The sequence below is a fragment of the Corylus avellana genome, chromosome 9 (assembly GCF_965113065.1).
Source record: "Corylus avellana chromosome 9, dhCorAvel1.hap1.2, whole genome shotgun sequence".
Lineage (NCBI taxonomy): Eukaryota > Viridiplantae > Streptophyta > Magnoliopsida > Fagales > Betulaceae > Corylus > Corylus avellana.
This window is the reverse complement of record NC_142498.1, coordinates 12,467,561-12,479,582: the sequence shown is the minus strand read 5'-3', so window position 1 is coordinate 12,479,582 and position 12,022 is coordinate 12,467,561. Positions and strand designations below refer to the sequence as shown.

Here is a 12,022-nt window from a genome sequence, read left to right as displayed (position 1 = left end):
GAAGCACAAGGTTGGGGTATAAGCCCTCAAATTGGGTGATTCAGGAAGCACAAAAGCTAACAGAGGACTGTCGGAAGAAAACAAATATTATTTTCCTTGTCCATACTCAAACATGTCAAAATCATTAATTACAACTTTTATTAAAAACATAATTAAGGGATTCAACAATCCACCCCCACCTATACTGGCGAAATCTTTTTTCCATACTAATGAACCATAGCTGGATTTTATTAGGGAACATTGAAACAAGTAAAAGATCAGATTGCAATTTCTATATATATAATCTTTTAGTACATGACTATAATATAACATATTAAGATACCATTCAACTCAAAAGTTTAAGCATATGAGTTTAAGCTAATTATAGAGTAAAGTCCACATACCACCCCTCAAACTACCATCCAATTAACAATGTCATTCCTCCAAACTTTCAATTGTGATAATGTTAATCGAGTCGAGTCGAGCTTTAGAATTTTAAGACTAGCTCGTTTACGAAGATATTTATTCAAGTCGAGCTCAAGTTCGAGTCGAGCTATGAAATGTGTGTTCAAGCTCGGCTCATTAAAAGTTCGGGCGAGCTTGAGGTCAAGCTTGAGTTCGTTGAGAATGCTATTCAAGCCAAGCCGAATAATGTTGAACCAGGTTCTCCAATCAAACTAAAAAAAAAAAATTCAATAAGCTCATGGAAAACCTCTAAGCTTGTTTTGATTTGAAAATGATTGATGTAATATAAAGTAGATAAATGTTTTGAATTTTTTGTATGAAAAAAAAAAAAAAAAAAAAGTTCTATAGTGATTTTTTATGTGAATTGTAATTAAAAGTTATTGATGTGATATAAAAAGTATAAGTATTGAGAAATTGAAAATAACTGGTTATTAGTTTTTTTTTTTTTAATTTAATTTAATTTATCAAATAACTAGTTATATCGTGTTAGAATTGGCCCTTAATGGGTTTACTGATCAAGTAAGTCAACCTGAACCCGACACATCAACTCGAATTGCCAAGCCCTAAGGGGTAAGAAAAATGCATATCATAATATTGCACATAAAAAAAAAATAAAAAGTAAAAAAAGATAGGTGGCCATAGATCACTCTTTTATTTTTATCTTTTTATAATTAAAAAATCAGCTCTACAAACACAAAAATGTATAGTATTTATTTCTTTGACGATACAACCAACCAATTTTAAGGCTTTTCATGGCACTTCGTAAGCAAAAGTAAAACCAGCCCTGAGAGTCGTACAGAGTCCCTCCTCTCCCAACCAGCTTTGAATCTTTAATGCCCATCTGCCTTTCTTCCATCGTTATTGCTTATTGTTGACGCTGGAGAGTTTTCAACCCACCCATCAACTTGGTGGGCCTCATCAATAATTTGCTTTTTCCGCTTCTCAATAACTTTTGACCGACTTCCTCGCCTTTAGAGCATTTTTAATGGAGTAAAATAATTTTTTAAAACTCATTTGATTTAATTTAGTTAATAAATTTTTAAATGTCTTTTACATTCAATTAACTATATTTTCATCTATATCATTTAAATGTTTTTTTATTAAAAATTTTGAAAAAAAAAATATTCTCATAATGATCCCTTAAGAAGTGAGAAAAGTTTTGAAAAAAAGATAAAACAGGTGAGAGAAATAATAAAAAATAAAATGACTCTCTTAAAAAGTACGGCTACATGTAGCTTTGTTTTTTGTTTTTTTTTTGGCTAATCCAATCAAATATCCCTTTGCCATTTTTTTTTTTTTTGGCTAATCCAATGTGGGAGGGTTTTGTACGAATTTGATTAGTCATTTTAAATAAAAGTATCATTTGACTTCTTCACTTAAACCATCTCCAATAGAAATAGGCAAAATAGCTACTAAAAAAATACCATTTTTACTTTAATTACTCATTCTTTCATATACACTCCAACCGATTCTCTATTCCACTATCTCTTTTTTAAAATATTATTTTATGTGAAAAAGAGAGCGAAAGAAAGAGGAGAGAGAGTAAAGGGAAGAAAGGGAGACAAAATAATAATAAACAAAGTTTATAGTGTGAATAGTGAATATGCTAATTATAAGAAAAAACTGCAAAATAACTATTCTGCTTGAGTCGAAAAAAAGCTAAAAATAGTCAAATTTGACGATTATGAAGTATTTGCATATTCTCATAGAGATTCTCTAATAACTTTTTCGTTGACTTATTGTTTGCTTTCACCTGGACTTTCTGTAATGAAAAATATATGGGTTAAATATACTTTACCTCCTAAAATTTGAACCAATTTTCAATTTGACCTATAATATTTCAACTTTTACAAATGCACCCTACCAAAGTTAAAAAAAAATTTCAATGTGGCCATCTGTTAACCATTTCTATTTCATCTAACGGAAATAATGAAAAATACTAAATTGCCCTTACAATTTTATTTTTTTATTTTAAAAAAACTCAAAAACAAAAAAGAAAAAAAAAAATAAATTGGGAGTGGTCGGCCACCCCCTGGGCTATGGAGGTGGCACACCACCCCCAATCTAGACAGGTGAGGGTGGACAGGCCACCCCAGGGCCAAAGGGGGTAGCCAAGCACCCCCAAATGGCTAAAGGGGTGACTACGACCACCCACTTTTTTTATTTTATTTTATTCGACTTTGGGGTATTTTTAGAATTTATTAAAATACATTGGACAATTTTCAATTTTTTTTTTTTTTTTTTAAAAAAAACAAAACAAAAACGTGCTTGGCACGCGACCAATTTTCAGTTAAATTAGATGAAAATCATTAATAGATGGGCCATATTAAAAAAAATTTAAACTTTGATAGGATGCATTATAAAAATTGAAACATTAGAAGTCAAATTGAAAATTAGCTCAAACTTTAGGAGTAAAGTGTAATTTTTCCAAAATATATATTGAAAAGTGGGCAAAAAAATAAGCTCAATGTTCAAGTTTTCAAAGAAAAAGAGGAAAAGAAGAATAAAAAATCAAGGGTTCAAAAAAAATACAATATTTATTTAATTTTCTAAATCAACCCTCTTGCACAATGCAAGCAAAACAAGCAAAACAAGATAGACCATGCGAACATTATCCATTTGGCAAGTAATGTGAACACTATCTCCAATTTTCATCTCAAGTTCAATTCGACAAAATCCCATCACCTCTTCAAATATATGATCTTCACAGCTATCAAAAAAGCATTCTCTGGAACAAACCAAGTATATTTGGGAATTTCTAGTTTTATTACAAAATCTCCAGGCAAACCAACCCCATCTACGTAAATCTCTGGTGCTTCCTTGTATTAGACCACACTTCCATCTTCATCCATAACATTTGGCTCATCAACTAGGAGATGAATTCCACACTTCTTCACTTGTATTTCACACTTCTTCACTTGACTCTGGTCCCCAAGATCAACAGACAGCTCTATTTCGTCTCCACTTTTCATCTCGAGATTATATGATGAAATTGTATCATGGCTACAAATATATGATCTTGAAAGCTATCAAAATAGAAGTTTTTGGACTCTATCTTGTATGACTCTTGGGGATTTTTAGTTTTATTACAGAATGTCCAGTCGAACCAACCCTCTAGATCTAACAGTCTGGGTACTTCCTTGTTTGCTGCATAAACAACGCAAACAAGCACCTTGCCCATTTTACCATCCAAAAAGGAAGGAACATGAAAGGATATTAAAGAACCGATTGTCTGATGGCTAAACCAATTTGGAATCTCACTTCCGGGGAGGCAAAGGGAACTGCTATCTGTCTTGCACAGCATCTGTTTCAAAAAATGTGTTTACGTCATAAAATGAGAGAGAGAGAACCTGGAGAATACTCTTTCTAAAATCATATGCTAGATTGTTGCACCTTCCCATGAGAACATTTGATGCAGATCACACACACACTGTTCAAACTTTGAATTTCAACCAGTTTGTGGCAATTATTAAGGTAAAAAGATCCTGAACTCTTGTTCGTCAAAATTAAGATTCTTTCCAATGATGTGCAACCATTTGCTTCCAGAATTTTTACACTTATGGGGATTGAGATTGATTGAAGAGTAGTACACTCATTTACAAACAAATCCGATAATGCAGGAAGGTAGTTGACGCAACTAAGTAGATTAAGAAAATTGTTTCTAGATAAAACCAATTCTCTGAGAGAAGATAAACATCCAAGTTCAATAGGAATCTCATCTTCAGACAAATTGCAGTCATTGAGATCTAGTTTTGTCAACGAACTTAATCTAGAAATGGAAGCTAACAAACTTATGTGGTTGGAGCTTTTGAGTGATATCCATGATGAGGATGGTCCTCCACTTCCAGATAATAATACAATTCCGAGATTCCTCAAACGACTGAAGGAGGAGGGTAGTTGCTCAATAGCAGTTATGTCTGCAAGAATCTCCTTTAAAGCTGTCATATTTCCCAATTGTTTTGGTAACTTGTCAAGCTCTATGCAGTCATTCTAAGTTAGAAATACTACTTGGAAGATTCCTAAGCTTTTTGCATCTTCCTAAACTTTGACAAACAAGTCTTTTTAGAAGTCCAATAGATTCGTGAACCTCAACCAAGCTTGCACAATCTTCAAGTATCAATGTCTCTAAACGTGAGGTTTCTAAGAACTCTGGTGATTCGATGAGACATTCACATCCACATAATGATACAGTTTCAAGATTCTTCAAAAGGCTAAAGAAGGGTGGTAGTTGCTTAATAGCAGTTTTCTCCGCATACAGCTCCTTTAAAACTATCATATTCCCCAATTGATCAGGTAAATTTTTAAGATTAAAGCACTTAGATAAGTCAAGAGTTTCAAGAGATTCTAAGTTAGAAATGTTGTTCGAAAGATTCCTAAGGTTCTCGCATCTTTGTAAATCCAGCAAAATAAGTCTTTTTTGATGTCCAATGGACTCATGAATCTCAACCAAACTTGTACAACCTTCAAGTACTAGACTCTCTAGATGTGGGGTAGGTAAGAAGTTTGGTAATTCGGTGAGATGACTACAATCATATAATGATAGAGTTTTGAGGTTCTTCAAAATACCAAATGAGGAGGGTAAGGACGGAATTTTTTCAAGTGTTGTGCAGCTAGACAAGTCAAGAGTTTCAAGATATTCTAAGTTAGAAATGCTTCTTGGAAGATCCATCAAGTTCATGCAATTCTTTAAATTCAATCAAACAAGTCTTTTAAGGTATCCAATGGATTCATGAACCTGAACTAAGCTCGTGCAACCTTCAAATATTAGTATCTCCAGTTGTGGCACTTAAGAAAAGTCTGGTGATCTGGTGAGATATTTGGAATTGTTAAGATTAAGAACCTTCAACTTGTTGAATATCTGTAAAACAAAAAAAAAAAAAAAAAAAAAAAAAAATTATTGTTAGTTACGTATTTGACATTAATAGTGAATAAGGGCACTGCAAGATTTGTTATACTTTTTTCTTCTTCCAGACTTGTTTGACATTGCTATTCTGCATGTCAAGAATAACAAGGTTCTCTAGATGAAAACCCTGTGGTAGAAATTCCAAGGGACACTCATGCCAACAAAACCATTTTAGCTCTTTAGAGAGATGTTCATAAGATCCTGTGAGATGTACATAATTGATTTGGAGTAATCTCAAATTCTTCATATTTGTTAATGCTTCAATTTTCAAATATACACCTTCAAGTACAGATAGATTTAAGATGAGACCCTCGACTGTTTCTGATCCCTAGCAAAATAGATGGTTGGATTAGCAATGCACATCCTCATCTTGTATAAAGCTAGAATAACTTTGAGCTATAAGAGGCCTATATATTCTCACCATAATTCGAAAAAGAATAATAAAGTGATTTGAACATGATTAGAATTGCTTAAAACGCGATTGCATACCATTTAAATTTGAAGTATGCTTGGCAAAAAGGAAAATCTCTCATGCATACCTACAAAGCATGTACATTATGTCCATGTGCATGTGCATGTGTTTATATATGTAAATGCATATGCCTCTTATCGTATGTTTGTGTAGTACATTTAACACATCTTCGTGAAACCACAACCTACTATGTTTTCCTGGATATTTGGGTGATTCTTCACAAACAATTTCCCTTCCCATATCATGAATCAGATTATGCACCTTTAACTTATTTTGGTAATCAATTGTTACAAGTGACCTCTGAATGAGAATAGAGATAGCAATCCCTGGAGAGAAATTACAACCATAGAGTATTTTGATTGCATATTCTTTGTCCATACCGACAAAGAAACATGCAATATCAAGGAATATGTCCTTTGTAGAACTGTCCAGTGAATCAAAACTTATCCCAAGTATTTTTTGAATCTCGTCATGAGGAGCTCTTCATAATTTTTTCAATTCATTTTTCCATTCAACAATGCTTCTTCCTTTAAGAAAAGAACCCAAAACCACAAGAGCTAATGGAATTCCTCCGGCATAATCCACTGCTTCAATTGTAAGCTCTGAGTAATCTTGTTTTGGATCAACCATCTTGAAGGCATGCCAACTAAACAGTTGAAGAGACTCCCAACGATTCAGTTCTACTTTATATTTTTCATCTACTCCTAATTGACTTAACAAATGTTCATCTCTAGTTGTTACAACGATTCTACTTCCTGGACCAAACCATTGCTTTTCACCTAACACGTGTAGGTTTTCAAAGTCATCTACATCATCAAGAACAACAAAAACTTTTTTTTCATGAATTCTTTCCACAATTATACTTATTCCTCTATCAACACTACCAATCTTCAAATTCGTTTTCAAGATATCATGAGGAAGTTGTTCTTGTAACTGAACTAAGCCATTGGGCTTTTCTAAACTTTTTTTAAGGTTTGAAAGAAAACTACTTCTTTCAAATGCAACACATATTTGATTATAAACAGCCTTTGTTAGGGTTGTTTTTCCTCTTCCACCCATTCCGTAAATGCCCACAATGCGAACGCCACTTGTTCCAAGATTTAATAAATCTTTAATATGATGAACACGAGACTCTATTCCTATTGGGTGTTTGGCAACATCCAAGCGAGCGAGGTTCACTTTACACAAAACTTCTTCAACAATCTCTTTGATGAATCTTAATTCATACCTGATTATATGATTCAAATGGAAAATAGAACAACGAAGTAAGCACAAGGAAAAAAAAAAAAAAAATTATGACTCATCAGGGTACCGAATAGATCTTATCATCCTAGTCATTTGAGAATATAATATGAGATTAATATAACATGACAAACAATTAGGTTTTATCAAATTTTATTGATAATTATCATTTAAATCTATTTATATATAATTTCTTCTCCTATTGACATGGCATGAAACAATTTCTTTTTTCTTCTTGTAGAAAACGCCATTAATTGTTTCGCGCAAAGTATGGTTACAATATCATTTCTCTCAACTGTTTGATAGCTTATCTGAAAGCAATCCTAGACTTGATAATTTCTAGAAAAAAGGTTTGTCTCTAGATGGCAAGATCTTGATATACTAATAGAGTGAGCATGGAACAGAAAACCATCAACTGATTCAACTCAAACACATTTTCTTAAATCCATTTAGCTTAATTTTACTTTTGATCAATGTTTGTCTAAAATTTAAAAGAAAAGAAAAGAACAAAAAAAGAAAAAGAATGAGAAATGCATGAAAAAGTAGAAGAGTCTATATCATAATACCCATTTGCAACGCTTTCGAGATCCCAGCCAGAGCAATTTGCAGCTTCACTAAGAGCTTTCCTCCACCTCTGCACCCTCTCTATATCAGTCTGAAATCACTCTTCATACCTAGCAAAGGCTTCCACAAAAGTTCTTGTCTGTTTTCGAACATCCAAGGGGCCCACATGATAAAATATCGAAAGAAGAGTGCAGCCTATGGTATTCTTACTGTTCATAATCTCTACAAGCTCATTGAGGCACCAACTGGAAGAAGCATAGCTTTTGGAGAAAATCACAATGGAAATCCTTGACCCTTGAATGGCGTTGAGAAGTTTGGTAGGCATGTTCTCCCCTCTTGGAAGTTCCTCGTCATCTCGGAAGGTACGAATTCCTACTTTTACCAAGGCGGAGTAGAGATGATCGGTGAAGCTCTTTCGGGTGTCTTCACCTTTGAAACTCAAGAAGACATCATGATCCCATCGAGATTCAGAAGATGAAGGAAGGGTTGGAGTAACCATGGAAGACAAGGTGCTTCTTGTGGTTGAGTTTGATTGGGCTGAAAAATAAGACATATTTGGCAAGTTAAGTAAATTGAAAAATGAGAAAAATATCATTTACTAAACATAAATCTAAATCCAAATTTTTTTTATGATGATTCATTCTTTTTCTTCTTCAATTCTTTCAGGATCCTCTAAGGCTCTAAGCAAAGTTTCACCCTATTAAAGAGGACACAATGATGATGATTCAGTGGTATCCGAACTTACTAATAATTTCATATTTTTCTTCTTGCTGATTTTTACCTTCCACTTGTTCTTGTTCTTCAATATAAGTATGTAGCCTCAGTGACAACCCTAATTCACTCTCCCTAATACCATCCGTGGGTGACGGTGATAGAAGGCTTTGGTTAGTGATACCTAGAATTTTAGGAACTGTGTTTGGTTCTTGACTAGCCTTGTTGTTACCACGAAGCGAAAGAAAGGACTGAGGATCCTAAATCAAAGCAAAGTGTAAAACAATTAAGTATTTATGCTGTTATGCATAACACAACAGACATATTCAATAAATAAGGAAACTAGATTTACCTTTTCTTGGTTATTTAGCTGAATTGTGGCGAATTTCATCTGTAAATCATGGTAATCTTTCAGTTTTTGCTCTACTACCTTCCTCGATACCCTGTTTTCTTCTTTCATGCGGTTCATCTCCATTTGTAGCACAAACAAGTAGTAGAATATGACAGATTTCTTAGTCAATTTTCTTATACAATTATGTATGAGCAAAATTTAGAAGATATTGATACATAGAAAAAAAAAACACATGTGGCTAGTAAACATACAGAGAGAGAGAGAGAGAGAGAGAGAGAGAAATGGTGATGCTTTCACAGAGGTTTATAAGGGTACCTCTTCAATCGTCATGTTTTCTTGCAGAGATCCTTCTACTAATGATGCACAGCGTCTACTGCTGCTGTGGCATCAACTGCTTTTTCTGTATCATGTAAATATACTCTTCAGACTTTTTCAACTTGCATTTTCTTTTTTCTTTTTTTAAATAGCTTTCACTTCCACTGCCGCCGAGAACCAAGCCATAGTGCAAATAAAAGTTTTCTATCAGTCACTCAAATGGGTCTCTCTGTCTCTGTCTCTGTCTCTGTCTCTGTCTCTGTCTCTGTCTCTCTCTCTCTCTATCTCTCTCTCTCTCTCTCTCTCCCTGAGAATTTGAGGATGAAGAAGACTCCAGTATATATGGCTTACATCGGAGTTCACTGCTAAATTTTGTCGGATCATCTAGATCTTTCACTGGGAAACTCAACAGCTAGCTTATACTGAATTAATAGGTTATAAGAACACCTTGTTAATCAGGAAAAAAAAAAAAAACTATTTAGGAATAAGGGTGGTAATTCGGGTTCGAATATTAGGTTTCCGGTTGTGTCGAACTATGTGTATCTCAACCACACTCATTTAATTAAACGGTCAGACTTCTCAAGCCTAATCCTTTAATTTCGTATCCTTTAATTTCGTATTGGGTGTCGGGTCATGTAAGTCCTAATCATAGGTTGAAAGTTGGAGCAATCCAGTTGCACATCCAAGTTTACCAAATGCTCAATCATAATTTTTTGGGGAAACTTAAAAAAACCCCCCCTGAAGTTCCAGCCGATTTGAAATACCCCCCCTGAATTTCCAAAACTCTCATTTAAGCCTCTTGAACTTCCATTTTCTCTCACTTTGGATCCCTTTAACATTAAACTACGTCGTTTTGAATGTTTTATACCCATTTTACCCTTCCCCAAAACTACGTCGTTTTGTGTCCTAAAATTACCCAGCCTAAAACGACATCGTTTTAGGCATTAATTTTTTTTTTTTTTTTTTTAAAAAAAGAAAAAATTAAAAAATTAAAAAAAAAGAAAAAAAAAAGGAAAAAAACTGGGGTGGCTTCAGCCACCCCTTGGCCAAAATGGGGTGGCCGAACCACCCCATTTTTGGCCAAGGGAGTGGCCGGACCACCCCTTTGGCCATGGGGGTGGTCTGGCCACACCCAAAAGGGAAAAAAAAAAAAAAAAAAAAAAAGGGGGGGGGGGGGGGGTGCATATGGGGTGGCCGGACCACCCCCAAGGGGCTGGGGGTGGTTTCGGCCACCCCATACGGCCGGTATGGGGTGGCCGAAACCACCCCAGCCCCTTGGGGGTGGTCCGGCCACCCCCAAAAACACCCCATCCCCTTTTTTTTTTTTTTTTTTTTTTTTTCTCTTTTTTTGGCCAAGGGGGTGGCCGGACCACCCCCTTGGCCATGGGGGTGGTTCAACCACCCCCAGATCGGCCAGGGGGTGGCTCTTGGCCAAAAATGGGGTGGTCCGGCCACCCCATTTTGGCCAAGGGGTGGCTGAAGCCACCCCCGGTTTATTTTATTTTATTTTCTATATATATATTTTACTTTTTTTTAATTTTTTTTTTTTTTTTAAATTATGCTTAAAACGACGTCGTTTTGGGCTGGATATGTATTGTGATTTTAAGACACAAAACAACATAGTTTTGGGGAAGGTTAAAATGGGTATAAAACATCCAAAACGACGTAGTTTAATGTTAAAGGGATCCAAAGTGAGAGAAAACCAAAGTTCATGGGGTCTAAGTGAGAGCTTTGGAAATTCAGAGGGGGTTTTTCAAATCGGCTGGAACTTCAGGGGGGTTTTCTGAAGTTTCCCCTAATTTTTTTATACGGAGGTGATGAGCGATTGCGTCATCACACCAGTATGCCATATAAATTACTCAATCAAATTGACATTATACCCGCTCACACGCGCTAATCCAGTCATAAAACACAAATACAAATGCATACACCTAACCATTTCTATTTTATCTGTGAGTGTGGTGAAAACAATACCTTCTTTGTTTGAGCCTTCGACGTGGAGAATCTTGCGAGCCTGGTTTGGGTCTTCGCATTCTGGCTCCCGCTTCCGCTTCCAGCTTCGTCGTACCACATTGATGATTTGGCCCATGGGTGGTAGAGTGGTAGATAGAGAGAGGGCTTGTGGGGGGTAGTTTGGAAAAGAAATCGTGCTTTGAGGGTAATATCAGGGGAGAGGTGAGAAGTCTGGGGAGGCCAACGAAAATGGGTTTCTCGCTCAGTTTCTGGGTTTGTTGGCCGACACCGTTTCTGGGGTAGCTTGAGTGAGAGCGGAATGGTTTTTTTTTTTTTTTTTTTTTTTTAGATAAATTGGTGAACTTTATTGATAATGAATCGTAGGTGGAGTATAACAACTCCAACAAACAATCATAGAGATAGAGCTAATTGCTCAATCAAAATAATATCACTAATACAATTAGGAGTGGTATTCCTCCAAATTCTATCACTAATATTAGTTGTAGCCGCTTTCGCCATCCTATGAGCCACCTCATTTGCTTCATGAGGAACGAAAACACAATTACATCTTGATAGAGTGAGTAGTATCTGTCTTGTGTCTTTTATTAAATGCCCAAAACGTCTCCATGCGTCCGTTGCATGTTGAATAGCCTCCACAATTTGCTTGGCATCTCCCTCTAGAATTAAATTTTGTACTCCCATATCTCTGCATAAACAAGCTGCATGATAGACGGCATATTCTTCCCCCATAGTTGGCTCTAATATACCCATCCTCATTCTACACAGAGCAGCGATCACTTGCCCATTCTCGTCCCTGAGCACAACTCCGACCCCCACTCTTTCATTTACTTTATCAATAGCCACATCCCAATTTGCCTTGGGCCAACCTTGGTTAGGTGCTCGCCATGCCTTCGAACAAGTAGACACAGTCTTTTCCTCTGGTTCCTTCTAGAGTAATTGGGCATAGGCCATTGTTTCCTCTGCTGTTTTTTGGAGAATGACGTTAGGATCAACGAAAATTCCTTCATGGACCCATTTGTTTCTATGGAACCATACTTGGCGTGAT

General features: G+C 35.6%; 1 pseudogene across 1 annotated transcript; it reads right to left on the bottom strand.

The window, feature by feature from the left end:
• Positions 1-3,269: 3,269 nt before the first annotated feature.
• Positions 3,270-11,092, bottom strand: LOC132190919 (TMV resistance protein N-like; annotated as a pseudogene). Its single transcript, XR_015909163.1, has 7 exons — positions 10,978-11,092; positions 7,628-8,162; positions 5,960-7,047; positions 5,400-5,677; positions 3,795-5,302; positions 3,452-3,748; positions 3,270-3,416 (listed from the first exon to the last, which is right to left on the bottom strand). The product of XR_015909163.1 is annotated as a TMV resistance protein N-like (transcript).
• Positions 11,093-12,022: the final 930 nt, after the last annotated feature.